Source organism: Atractosteus spatula, chromosome 3 (assembly GCF_055471065.1).
Source record: "Atractosteus spatula isolate fAtrSpa1 chromosome 3, fAtrSpa1.hap1, whole genome shotgun sequence".
NCBI lineage: Eukaryota > Metazoa > Chordata > Actinopteri > Semionotiformes > Lepisosteidae > Atractosteus > Atractosteus spatula.
In genome coordinates, this window is record NC_142708.1 from 67095861 (window position 1) to 67107485 (window position 11625).

The window sequence follows — 11625 nt, forward strand, 5'->3', positions numbered from 1 at the left end:
AGCGGCCCACGGCGGCGCGCACTGCCGGGCCCCGCCGCGCCGCTTTGCGCGCTCACGACACGAACCCACTTCCTCGATTCGCCTGCTGCCCTGAATGGGACTTGAAACTCTTAACTTACTTTTCTTTAGAAAGGAAATGCCTTTTACTCGTACTTTTACTCGTGTTCATAGTAGTTTGTCTCTGCCCTGGCACGCTGTTACCTTAGAACAGCCACCCGCACACCAGCCCTCTGCCCAAGATAGTGTATTTACAGTGCTTGTTGTCAGCGGTTAGTTGGCCAGTACCTAGATTTTGATGAACGTTAACTGTACTTTCAAAGTGAATGAATGCAGGGAAGGAGTATGAGTTATCCCCTTTTTTGTTGTTTGAAAGTTATTTTCTTTTAGAAATGTTTTAGAAAAGACTCCTGTTTGCCTGTATTTGAGTCTCTGTCTGTCCCCTATCTGTGTGTATCTGTGTATCTGCCCGTCTATCTGTAGGCCTGTCTGTCCGGATCTGTGTTTGTCTCTCTGTGGGTCTGTCTGTCTGGATCTGTGTCTGTGGCTCTCTGTGGGCCTGTCTCTGTGTCTGTCTGGATCTGTGTCTCTCTGTGTCTGTCTGGATCTGTGTATGTCTGGATTTGGGCCTGTCTGTCTCTCTGTGGGCCTGTCTGTCTGTCTGGATCTGTGTCTGTCTGGATTTGGGCCTGTCTGTCTCTCTGTGGGCCTGTCTGTCTGCCTGGATCTGTGTCTGTCTCTTTGTGGGCCTGTCTGTCTGCCTGGATCTGTGTTTGTCTGTCTATGGGCCTGTCTGTCTGCCTGGATCTGTGTCTATCTCTCTGTGGGCCTGTCTGTCTGTCTGTCTGCCTGGATCTGTGTCTGTCTCTCTGTGGGCCTGTCTGTCTGGATCTGTGTCTGTCTCTCTGTGGGCCTGTCTGTCTGGATCTGTGTCTGTCTGTCTGTCTGTGGGCCTGATTTGGAGGACCTGCTTTGGGCTGGAGCGGCTCTCAGCGGTGACTCAGGGCAGCTCGGCGAGCCCGGACACGCTTGGCGTTCGTGGCTCTGGGGCCTGCGCTGAGGAATCCCTCGGCAGGCGTGTGGCGGCGAGCTCCTTCTCCGGCAGGTCGGAATTCTTCTGCTGTGGGGACGGCTGTGTCGGAACAGCACTGCCCCTGGGAAGCTACAAGTCCACAGGGAAGAAACTGCAAACAGAAATATTCCAAAAGTAGCTAACAGAAAGATATTTTGTAACACAATTGGATTCTATGCACAGGAGTCCTATTAGACATGGTGCAAGTAGTAAATGTTCTGTTACAATAGGGGCTACAGTCCCAGTACAGGAGAACAGTCCCGTTACAATAGGGGCTACAGTCCCAGTACAGGAGAACAGTCCTGTTACGATAGGATCTGTATTTAGCATGCCTCTGACATCTTTGCTCTATGCAAGGCCTGACACAAATAGATACTGGAGAAGAAGGAGACTGACATGGTGCCTTGTGTGAGTTCTCAGGGCCCAGGCTCTGCAGGTTCCAAAATGAGTCTCTACAATTACTGTCAGTCTTTACCATTCCTGTAGAGAGGGTCACTTTCTCAGTCCCTGAAATAGATAAAGTGTGCCGAGCAAACCGAGCATCCTTCCCCTGTGAGACTTACTCTCGCTGTCATTTCTTTACCATACTTTTACTCTGTTTCCTCTGTGCACTTGGCACCCTCCTGCACATTACAGATAATGGCCTGAAAGATGAGGCCTAACCAACGAGCATTATCTTTGTTAAAAAAGACAAAGAGACTGTTGTTTCTGTGCCAAGCTACACTGTCACTGCGCTGTACCGCACTGTCACTGTACTGTACTGCACTGTCATTGCCCTGTGCCACATTGTCACTGTACTGTACTGTCACTGCTTTGTGCCATACTGTCACTGCGCTGTACTGCACTGTCACAGCTCTGTGCCACACTGTTACTGCGCTGTACTGCACTGTCACAGCTGTGTGCCACACTGTCACTGCGCTATACTGCACTGTCACAGCTGTGTGCCACACTGTCACTGTGCTATACTGCACTGTGACTGCTCTGTGCCACACTGTCACTGCACTGTACTGCACTCTCAGTGCTGTTGCCACACTGTCACTGTGCTGTACTGCACTGTCACAGCTGTGTGCTATACTGTCACTGTACTGTACTACACTGTCACAGCTGTGTGCCACACTGTCACTGTGCTGTACTGCACTGTGACTGCTCTGTGCCACACTGTCACTGCGCTGAACTGCACTATCTGTGCTCTGTACCACAGTGAATGTGCTATACCATTATGCCACACTGTCTGTGCTCTGTGCTAAAGGCTCCCTGTCATATGTCCCACAGCACAGCTGTAGATTGAGATGATTTATGTTTAGGACTGAAAACAGGAAGCACCTCTCTGGATGCAGGCTGGTGGTTGTCTGGATTAAGCTGCATGGGCCTGAGGTCCAGTCTGTCAGCCTTGACGTTCATTCAAGGAACAAGACAAGTCATCATAGAATCCTGTCCATGTCTCGTGTCCATATGATACCGGGGTCTTGCAGTGCTGCTTTCAGGGGGCTGCCAGGGGAGCTACAGCTCTCCCCCAATTTTGTCCAACCACCCTCCACTACAAATAGACAAAACAGTGGAGATGAATCCACAGAGTTTGCATTAAGACCTACAGCACATGATCTGGACGTGCTGCTGGTCTCTGATTAGTATCAGAGTAACAAATCAAAATGCTGTTTAAGCTCTTCACATCATGCTGTGCAAATTCACGCTCCCCGTAAAAAAAATGGTGTCAAGCTTGAGGTGTTTGATACCAGAATGTCCTTCAGCTGAGTCTTACTGACTATAGTCAATAATGTTAGTCTCGGTCTATAGGACTATAATCATATATCCACTCCATTATAGTCTTACACTATAACACCTGGAGTGGATCAAATCGCTGTGCAGTGGGAGTCTGATTGACCCATTATAATACCTGGAGTGGATCAGACTGCTGGGCAGTGTGGTATGTGATTGATACCGCAGTAAAATCTGGCATGGAACAGTGTGTTGTGCAATAGTGATCTGATTGATACCACAGTAAAATCTGGTGGGGAATGGACTGCTGTGCACTGGGAGTCATGGCTGCCAGTTTGCAATGTCAGTGTCTGATGAGAAAATGACACAAACACTGGCTGGGTTTGAGCCAGCATCCCTCCTCCCGCCAGCAGAATGACTTGTTTAGCACTGAAGGAAGTCTGCGCACACACTCCACTCCCACACACACTCCACTCACACACTCCACACTCTGCACTCACACACACTCACATAATCCATTCTCGCACACACTATTTTCACACACACACTCCACACATATCAAACTCCGAACAGGGTGAAAACAGACCTCAAACGGATATTTTCAGCAATTCAAGACTTAAAAAAAGACTGCCTGTGTATGACAGCCCCCACGTCACCTGTCTGTCAGAGGTTACTTGGTGAAGATACAGTATTTTCTCAAGTCTATTTTCACAAACAGCATTACCTGCACAGAGATCCACACACAAGCACACACACTGAGACACAGGTCCACACACCAACTTACACACTGAGACAAAGATCCACACACATACGCACACACTGAGACAAAGATCCACACACAAATGTACACACTGAGACAGAGATCCACAAACACATTCACACAAACGTGCAGTCCGACACTTGCATACACACACAGACTGACGTACACACAGATATGAGCACACACATGTACACACAGACATGAGCACAGACGCAGACACATGTACACACCGACATGAGCACACACACGCTGACACACTTGTACCCACAGACATGAGCACACACGCAGACACACGTACACACAGACATGAGGACACACATGTACACACAGACATGAGCACACACGCAGACACACGTACACACAGACATGAGGACACACATGCAGATACACAGCACTCACATACACAGACATTAGCACACACGCAAAAATGCACACACAGCACACAGACGCACAGGAATGCACACAGAGCACACAGTCAGTCACTCACAAACACAAATCCACACACAGCACACAGACACGCACATACAAATCCACACAGCACACACACACACACAGCCACAAACATACACAAGAATGCATGCTCAGACAGATGCACGCATACTTGAGCGCATGTACATGCAGACACACCAACACACAGATACATAAGAGCACTGTGACTTTCAAAACCCCAGCTTTAAAACCTGCCAAACATTTGCCCCAGTTCTGTTTTTTTTGCCTGGACCAGCTCCCTGAGCCCAGGATGTGGCCATAGAGGGACCCCAGAATTCCCTCCGGGGGGTCTCCGGGCAGCGGGAGACCCCTGCAGTGCGGCTGACACGCACGTCAGAAGAGCAGCAGCCTGTCATCAGATAAGCAGCAGCCGCGCGAGGCAGGGCTCTGCCTGAGTGCTCCTCAGCAGCCGGGGCCGACCACATCCTGCCTCTCGCCTGCTCGCCTGCTCGCCCCCGAGCCGCCACTTCTCACAGTAGCGGGGCTGGAATGTCTCTGCTCCAGGCCAGGCAGACAGTCCCCCGCCCAGCTCCCTCTCACTTAACTGAACCAGCCAACGGCGCCGTAAATGTGACCTTTAACCCCTGATAGCAAACAGCCACATGTCCCTGAAGCTGAGCTCTAACAGGGCTTGCATGGCAGAAATGCCCCCGGGCAACATAGGGCAGACAGGCCAGGGCACACATTAAAGCATGTGGGCGGAAGGGAGGTCAGGAGAGCTTTAGTCTGAAAATAAACCCGGGGACCTGTCCCCCCTGTGAGCCCACAGACTCAGAGCAGGTTTGGCTTCCATAGGTCAAGGAGCAGAGATCTGGAAAGTGTGTTAAACCTGCCAGATCAAACAACTGATCGAAGCAATTAACTCCCTGCAGCCATCTGGAGCTCAGGCAACACAGCAGCTGTGAAGCACAAGCCTGCCACCACCGTACCAAGGGCACGAAGGGGCACTAGTGAGGGCAGCTCTGCAGGAGTGGGCACAGGCCTGCCACCTGTGCACCTAAGGGCACCAAGGACCCCTGGAGACGTGGGCAGAGTTGCTGGGAATGTTCAAGTCCAGGCCTGCTGCTTCCTGATGGATTCCTGTCCGAGGACTGAGGACTGAGGACTGAGGACTGAGGACTGAGCTGTCTGGTTGCGGTTGGGACAGGAACAGAGCTGCAGGTCTGGCTGTGGCCTGGCACAGCCAGGGGGAGGGGTGGCAGGGTATCGCCAACCGAAATCCCTTCTCTGTGTCAGAACTGGAAAGAACGGCCATGTGTGTCCATTCACTACTCCGTCAGTGAAGAGCCAAAAACTAGTCTTGAGGTTGTGGAAATGCAAAAAACAGAAAAGCAAAACAAGCAAAAGAAAACGACAATGCGTTTCTATAGGGTGGTCCGCACCACACAGCCCAAGGTCTGACCACCACCCAGGGGGTGGGGTGTGGTGCTCGGGAGGGGAGTGGTTGTACCACTGGAGATGCAGAGGCCTGGTCAGGGAGGGGGAGGGGGTGCAGCATGGTGCTCAAAAGGGGCATGGCTGTAGTCAGAGAGAGGGGGGGAGCATGGTACTCAGAAGGGGCGTGGCTGTAGTCAGAGAGAGGGGGGGAGCATGGTACTCAGAAGGGGCGTGACTGTAGTCAGAGAGAGGGGGGGAGCATGGTACTCAGAAGGGGCGTGGCTGTAGTCAGGGAGAGGGAGGGGGTGGAGGCTTGTGCTCAACTGGGGCGTGGTTGTAGCCCTACAAGGCGGAGCCCCGTTCATGCAAGGGGAGGGGGCAGGGAGGAGGAGGAGCTGCTCTGGGAGACACTTGAGAACTGAAACCCCATCACACTGTGTAATACCAGGCCAGCCCGCGGGCGATCGGCACCAATGGTTGTGGGCTGAACGGGGACAGCATCTCAGGAGTCTCCAGCGCACTGTGGGACAGTGCCCCCTTCCTCTCTCTCAGTGCAGTGTTAATGTACTGTAGTGTCCAGTGTGTCTGTATTAACCCCTCTCTCTCAGTGCAGTGTTAATGTACTGTAGTGTCCAGTGTGTCTGTATTAACCCCTCTCTCTCAGTGCAGTGTTAATGGACTGTAGTGTCCAGTGTGTCTGTATTAACCCCTTTCTCTCAGTGCAGTGTTAATGGACTGTAGTGTCCAGTGTGTCTGTATTAACCCCCTCTCTCAGTGCAGTGTTAATGTACTGTAGTGTCCAGTGTGTCTGTATTAACCCCTCTCTCTCAGTGCAGTGTTAATGGACTGTAGTGTCCAGTGTGTCTGTATTAACCTCTCTCTCTCAGTGCAGTGTTAATGGACTGTAGTGCCTTAAAAGGGTTTTCAGGGTGCATCTGTTTCCCGAGGGGAATGAGACCCACATGTTTAAAAATCTGGAGGAGCTGCTTACAAAGGTCACCAGTAGGAAACCAAGAGAATGAGAAATGTCCCATTACACAGAGAGTGGTGGGGGTCTGAAACAAGCTTCCCCTGTCGGGCCACTGAAGCAGCCTGCCAATGGTATTAAAGGAGACACTTCCTTCTTGTTTATTTGACCTCCTCAAGTTCTTAGGATTTTTCTGGGAAGCGTTGGATTCCAAGCGAGTCTCCTCTTTCGCCTGACCTGCTCTTTCAACGCTGTAGCGCTGTGGCAGATTTTCAAACAGCACTTCCTCTCTCATGCCAGGCTGACAAACTGAGCCCAGGAGGTCAGGTGTCTGATGCTGTTTTGTTTTTCTCAGAACTTCCTGCAGTAAAAACAGCTCGTAAACTGCGCGTAAAGGAGGAAGTCTCTGGCTTTGGGGAAGTTTGATTAGCAAACTCAGAACAGTTGCAGCTTCAGTTTTTAGACATGAGTGCAAGTCAGCAGCACAGACCTCCCAGCCTTCCAGTTCCTCTGTAGAACTTTAATTTCTGCTTCTACTGCACACAGACAGAGGGACAGCAGTGTCTACAGTACAGTCAGGTGTGACAGTGCGTGTGTGTGCTGGTGAATTCAGGGGGAGTGTGAGAGGAGAGGGACAGCAGTGGCTCTAGCAGTGTCTACAGTACAGTCAGGTGTGACAGTGTGTGTGTGTGCTGGTGAATTCAGGGTGAGTGTGAGAGGAGAGGGACAGCAGTGGCTCTAGCAGTGTCTACAGTACAGTCAGGTGTGACAGTGTGTGTGTGCTGGTGAATTCAGGGTGAGTGTGAGAGGAGAGGGACAGCAGTGGCTCTAGCAGTGTCTACAGTACAGTCAGGTGTGACAGTGTGTGTGTGCTGGTGAATTCAGGGGGAGTGTGAGAGGAGAGGGACAGCAGTGGCTCTAGCAGTGTCTACAGTACAGTCAGGTGTGACAGTGTGTGTGTGCTGGTGAATTCAGGGTGAGTGTGAGAGGAGAGGGACAGCAGTGGCTCTAGCAGTGTCTACAGTACAGTCAGGTGTGACAGTGCGTGTGTGTGCTGGTGAATTCAGGGTGAGTGTGAGAGGATAGGGACAGCAGTGGCTCTAGCAGTGTCTGCAGTACAGTCAGGTGTGACAGTGTGTGTGTGCTGGTGAATTCAGGGTGAGTGTGAGAGGAGAGGGACAGCAGTGGCTCTAGCAGTGTCTACAGTACAGTCAGGTGTGACAGTGTGTGTGTGCTGGTGAATTCAGGGTGAGTGTGAGAGGAGAGGGACAGCAGTGGCTCTAGCAGTGTCTACAGTACAGTCAGGTGTGACAGTGTGTGTGTGTGCTGGTGAATTCAGGGTGAGTGTGACAATACCTCACACTCCATCACAATACCGTATTGCAGGGCTGCAAGTCAAGTAACCTGTATTAGAAAGATCCCTACGTGTTGCACTGCCAGGGTCCTGGACAGGGAGGGTGGATCACAGAGACACACATTTTTTTCCGCTTTAAGGCCAGGTGGGTTTTTCAAAGCATAAATCAACACTGAATATCTTCCCACTCCTGTGCATGGCATCCTGCAGAATATCTTGCCCTCTTATGAACAGCTCCTTACAGACTTGCACAACACTGAATTCCTCCCCCCTCCTTTGTACAGCTCCCCACAACCTTGTGCAACACTGAATATCTTCCTCCTCCTTTGTACAGGTCCCTGTAGCCTTGAGCAACATTCAATTTCTTCCCCCTCATTTGTACAGGTCCCTGCTGCCTTGTGCAATACTGAATACCTTCCCCCTCCTGCATGCAGCCTTGCATGAGTTATCTTCAGCCCAGTGCAGTTATTCTTACAGGTCAGCCTTAATCCCGTTATTAAAAGATCAGGAACACCCGTTTAAGCAACTGATCGGTTAATCAAGTTATGTTTCACTGCAGGAAGCTGGTCCTGGAGGGCAGGAGGAGATACACATATTTGTTCTAAAAGATCTCCAAGTTACTTACTTGAACACCCCCAACTCCTATATACCTGATTACAGTTAAATGGTTCCAGGCCTTTAGAAAATGCTGATTTAAAGGCTGATTATAAAATCTGCTGGACTGGGACAGGACAGGTATGTAGACCCCTGTGTTGAGTGGACCGGTACTGGAGACCCCTGTACCTACTGCACCGGGCTTGGACACCCTCCACTGCCTAGACCAGAGCTGGAAACCCCTGTACTTACTGGACCGGTACTGGAGATCCCTGTACCCACTAGACTGGGGCTGGACACCCTGGACCAGAACTGGAGACCCCTGTACCCACTGGACTGGGGCTGGATACCTTGGACCAGAACTGGAGACCCCTGTACCTATTGGACTGGGGCTGGAGACCCCTGTTCCTACTGGACTGGGGCTGGAGACCCCTGTATTGTCTGGATTAGACACCTGGTACTCCTCTTGCTGGCTCACCTGACGGCTGACTGACAGACTGGCAGCTCTTCCTGACGCTGGATCTCCAGCCCTGAGGACAGACACAGGCAGGGTCCCCCAGCTCACCTCCTTCTGCAGCTTTCAACTTTTCTGCTGTGTTTCATGGCCCACGTTTGAATTGCAAATGTACTCAAATCTGCAAACTGTACTGGGCCCTGGAGCTCGAGGTCTACACAGGGGCAGAGAGAGAGAGAAAGAGAAGCGTCACAGCTTCTCCAGCATCACGGGGCTCTCCTTTATTGTTTGATGATTTTTCAGTTCATACAGTTACAGTTTTGTTAAAATCTATTGTTATACTCTGCTCATTTTCAAGTGAGCAGTGTTAATGAACTCAGCTCACCTCAGCACCCCTCAGACATCCTGCACGGGTTAAAAAGATAAATGTCCCTCTTGTCCAATATACGCAGCTTTGTCACGTGATACACAGCAAAGGCCAAAGAGACAGGAGAGTGAGGACTGTGCACACCCTCCTCTGATACCCCCTGTCAGATCACTCACCCTGGGACTCTGCACAGAGCCTGACAGGAGAGTGAGGACTGTGCACACCCTCCTCTGACACCCCCTGTCAGATCACTCACCCTGGGACTCTGCACAGAGCCTGACAGGAGAGTGAGGACTGTGCACACCCTCCTCTGACACCCCCTGTCAGATCACTCACCCTGGGACTCTGCACAGAGCCTGACAGGAGAGTGAGGACTGTGCACACCCTCCTCTGACACCCCCTGTCAGATCACTCACCCTGGGACTCTCCACAGAGCCTGACAGGAGAGTGAGGACTGTGCACACCCTCTTCTGACACCCCCTGTCAGATCACTCACCCTGGGACTCTGTAGAGCCTGACAGGAGAGTGAGTGCTAACTGGAGGAGCAGAACAGTCTCTCACTGATAAGACTGCATGAAACTTAAAACAACTGAAGGCAGCATATAAAACCATAATGGTAGTACTGTATGTGTGGATCTCTAGTGTCCATGTGTGCAGGGACTATAGTGACAGTCTGTGCATATCTAAAGTCAGTGTGTGTGTGCGCAGGGGCTGTAGGGATAGTGTATGTGCCTGGGATCAGTGTGTGTGTGTGCAGGAGCTGTAGGGACAATGTGTTTGTGTGTGTCTGGAATCAGTGTGTGTGTGCAGGAGCTGTAAGGACAGTGTGTGTGTCTGGGATCAGTGTGTGTGCAGGAGCTGTAGGGACAATGTGTTTGTGTGTGTCTGGAATCAGTGTGTGTGTGCAGGAGCTGTAAGGACAGTGTGTGTGTGTCTGGGATCAGTGTGTGTGCAGGAGCTGTAGGGACAACGTGTTTGTGTGTGTCTGGAATCAGTGTGTGTGTACAGGAACTGTAGGGACAGTGTGTCTGGGATCAGTGTGTGTGTGCAGGAGCTGTAGGGACAGTGTGTCTGGGATCAGTGTGTGCAGGAGCTGTAGGGACAGTGTGTCTGGGATCAGTGTGTCTGGGTTCAGTGCGTGCAGGAGCTGTAGGGACAGTGTGTCTGGGATCAGTGTGTGCAGGAGCTGTAGGACAGTGTGTCTGGGATCAGTGTGTGCAGGAGCTGTAGGACAGTGTGTCTGGGATCAGTGTGTGTGCAGGAGCTGTAGGGACAGTGTGTCTGGGATCAGTGTGTGCAGGAGCTGTAGGGACAGTGTGTGTCTGGGATCAGTGTGTGTACAGGAGCTGTAGGGACAGTGTGTCTGGGATCAAGGTCTATGTACAGGAGCTGTAGTAACAGTGCGTGAGTGGGGTTGTGGTGTGCTCTTACGCAGGCTTGTGTTAACAGAGCTCTGAGGTGGAACTTCTCACAGAAGCTGAAGAAAGCGAAAGAAACTCAAATTCCTCTGTCAGACTGGGGCGAGTCCCCACACGCTCTCACAAATAACTCTTCGTCTTCAAATTCCTTCCTTTCCTACCTCTGTTCTGATAGCAACCTGCAGTCACAAATACACACACGATCCCACAACCGAGCCACCATCGCACACGCACACATCTGTGCTCTTAATTTGCCCCCTGCAGCGCAGAAATTAAGCTCCCCGTCGTTTGTCTGTTTTAGAACATTGTGTGTAGTTTTGGTCACTGGATGCTGCTGCACTGGGATGCGTTTGCACAAGATGAATTCCTGGCCTGAAAAAGGAGTGTCTTCCACTGCCAGAGTAAGGCAGCTGAATGCCTTCAGTCTCGCACTCAAGAGACAAGAGAAATTGAAATGTGTGTGCAAAACCCTAACATGGCAAAGTCAAGCCAGGGCACTGCACTTCAAGAGCAGCAGAGGGAGAACCAGTGGACACAAGTGAAAACCACAAGGAAGTGTGTATAGAGGCACTGCTCTGCACACAGCTGCTGTAGTGTTGCAGTAGATTCAGAGTTGGATGAGTGGATGGTATTCTACAGTTCTGCAAAATTCTCATTTGCGCCCTTTAAAATAGCACATAATTTGTTTTCTTTTGGTGAATGAAAGGGCTGGTTGTAGCAAAATTCTGGAACAGTTCTCATTCTGGAAGGGGTACCCGTCGAGTGACCTTGTTCTAGAGCAGAGGTTCCTGCCCTGGTGTTACAAGAACACTTTTCAGTCCAGCTGTGCATCTCTGCATCTCCAGTGCTAATGGATGACTGTTTGCTTGTTTAGGCTTTTATTCAACTTGCTTTACCAGCCAGTCCCCAGTGTCAAAAGAACTTTTGTCCAACAGCTTCAGCACCCTGGGTCTGGAACAGAAATGCCCATAACGCCCATAGATGGGAGTAGCTTTCTTCTCAGACACACCCACAAATGGGAGTTACCCAGTCACAGACACACCCAGAAGTGGGAGCGTCT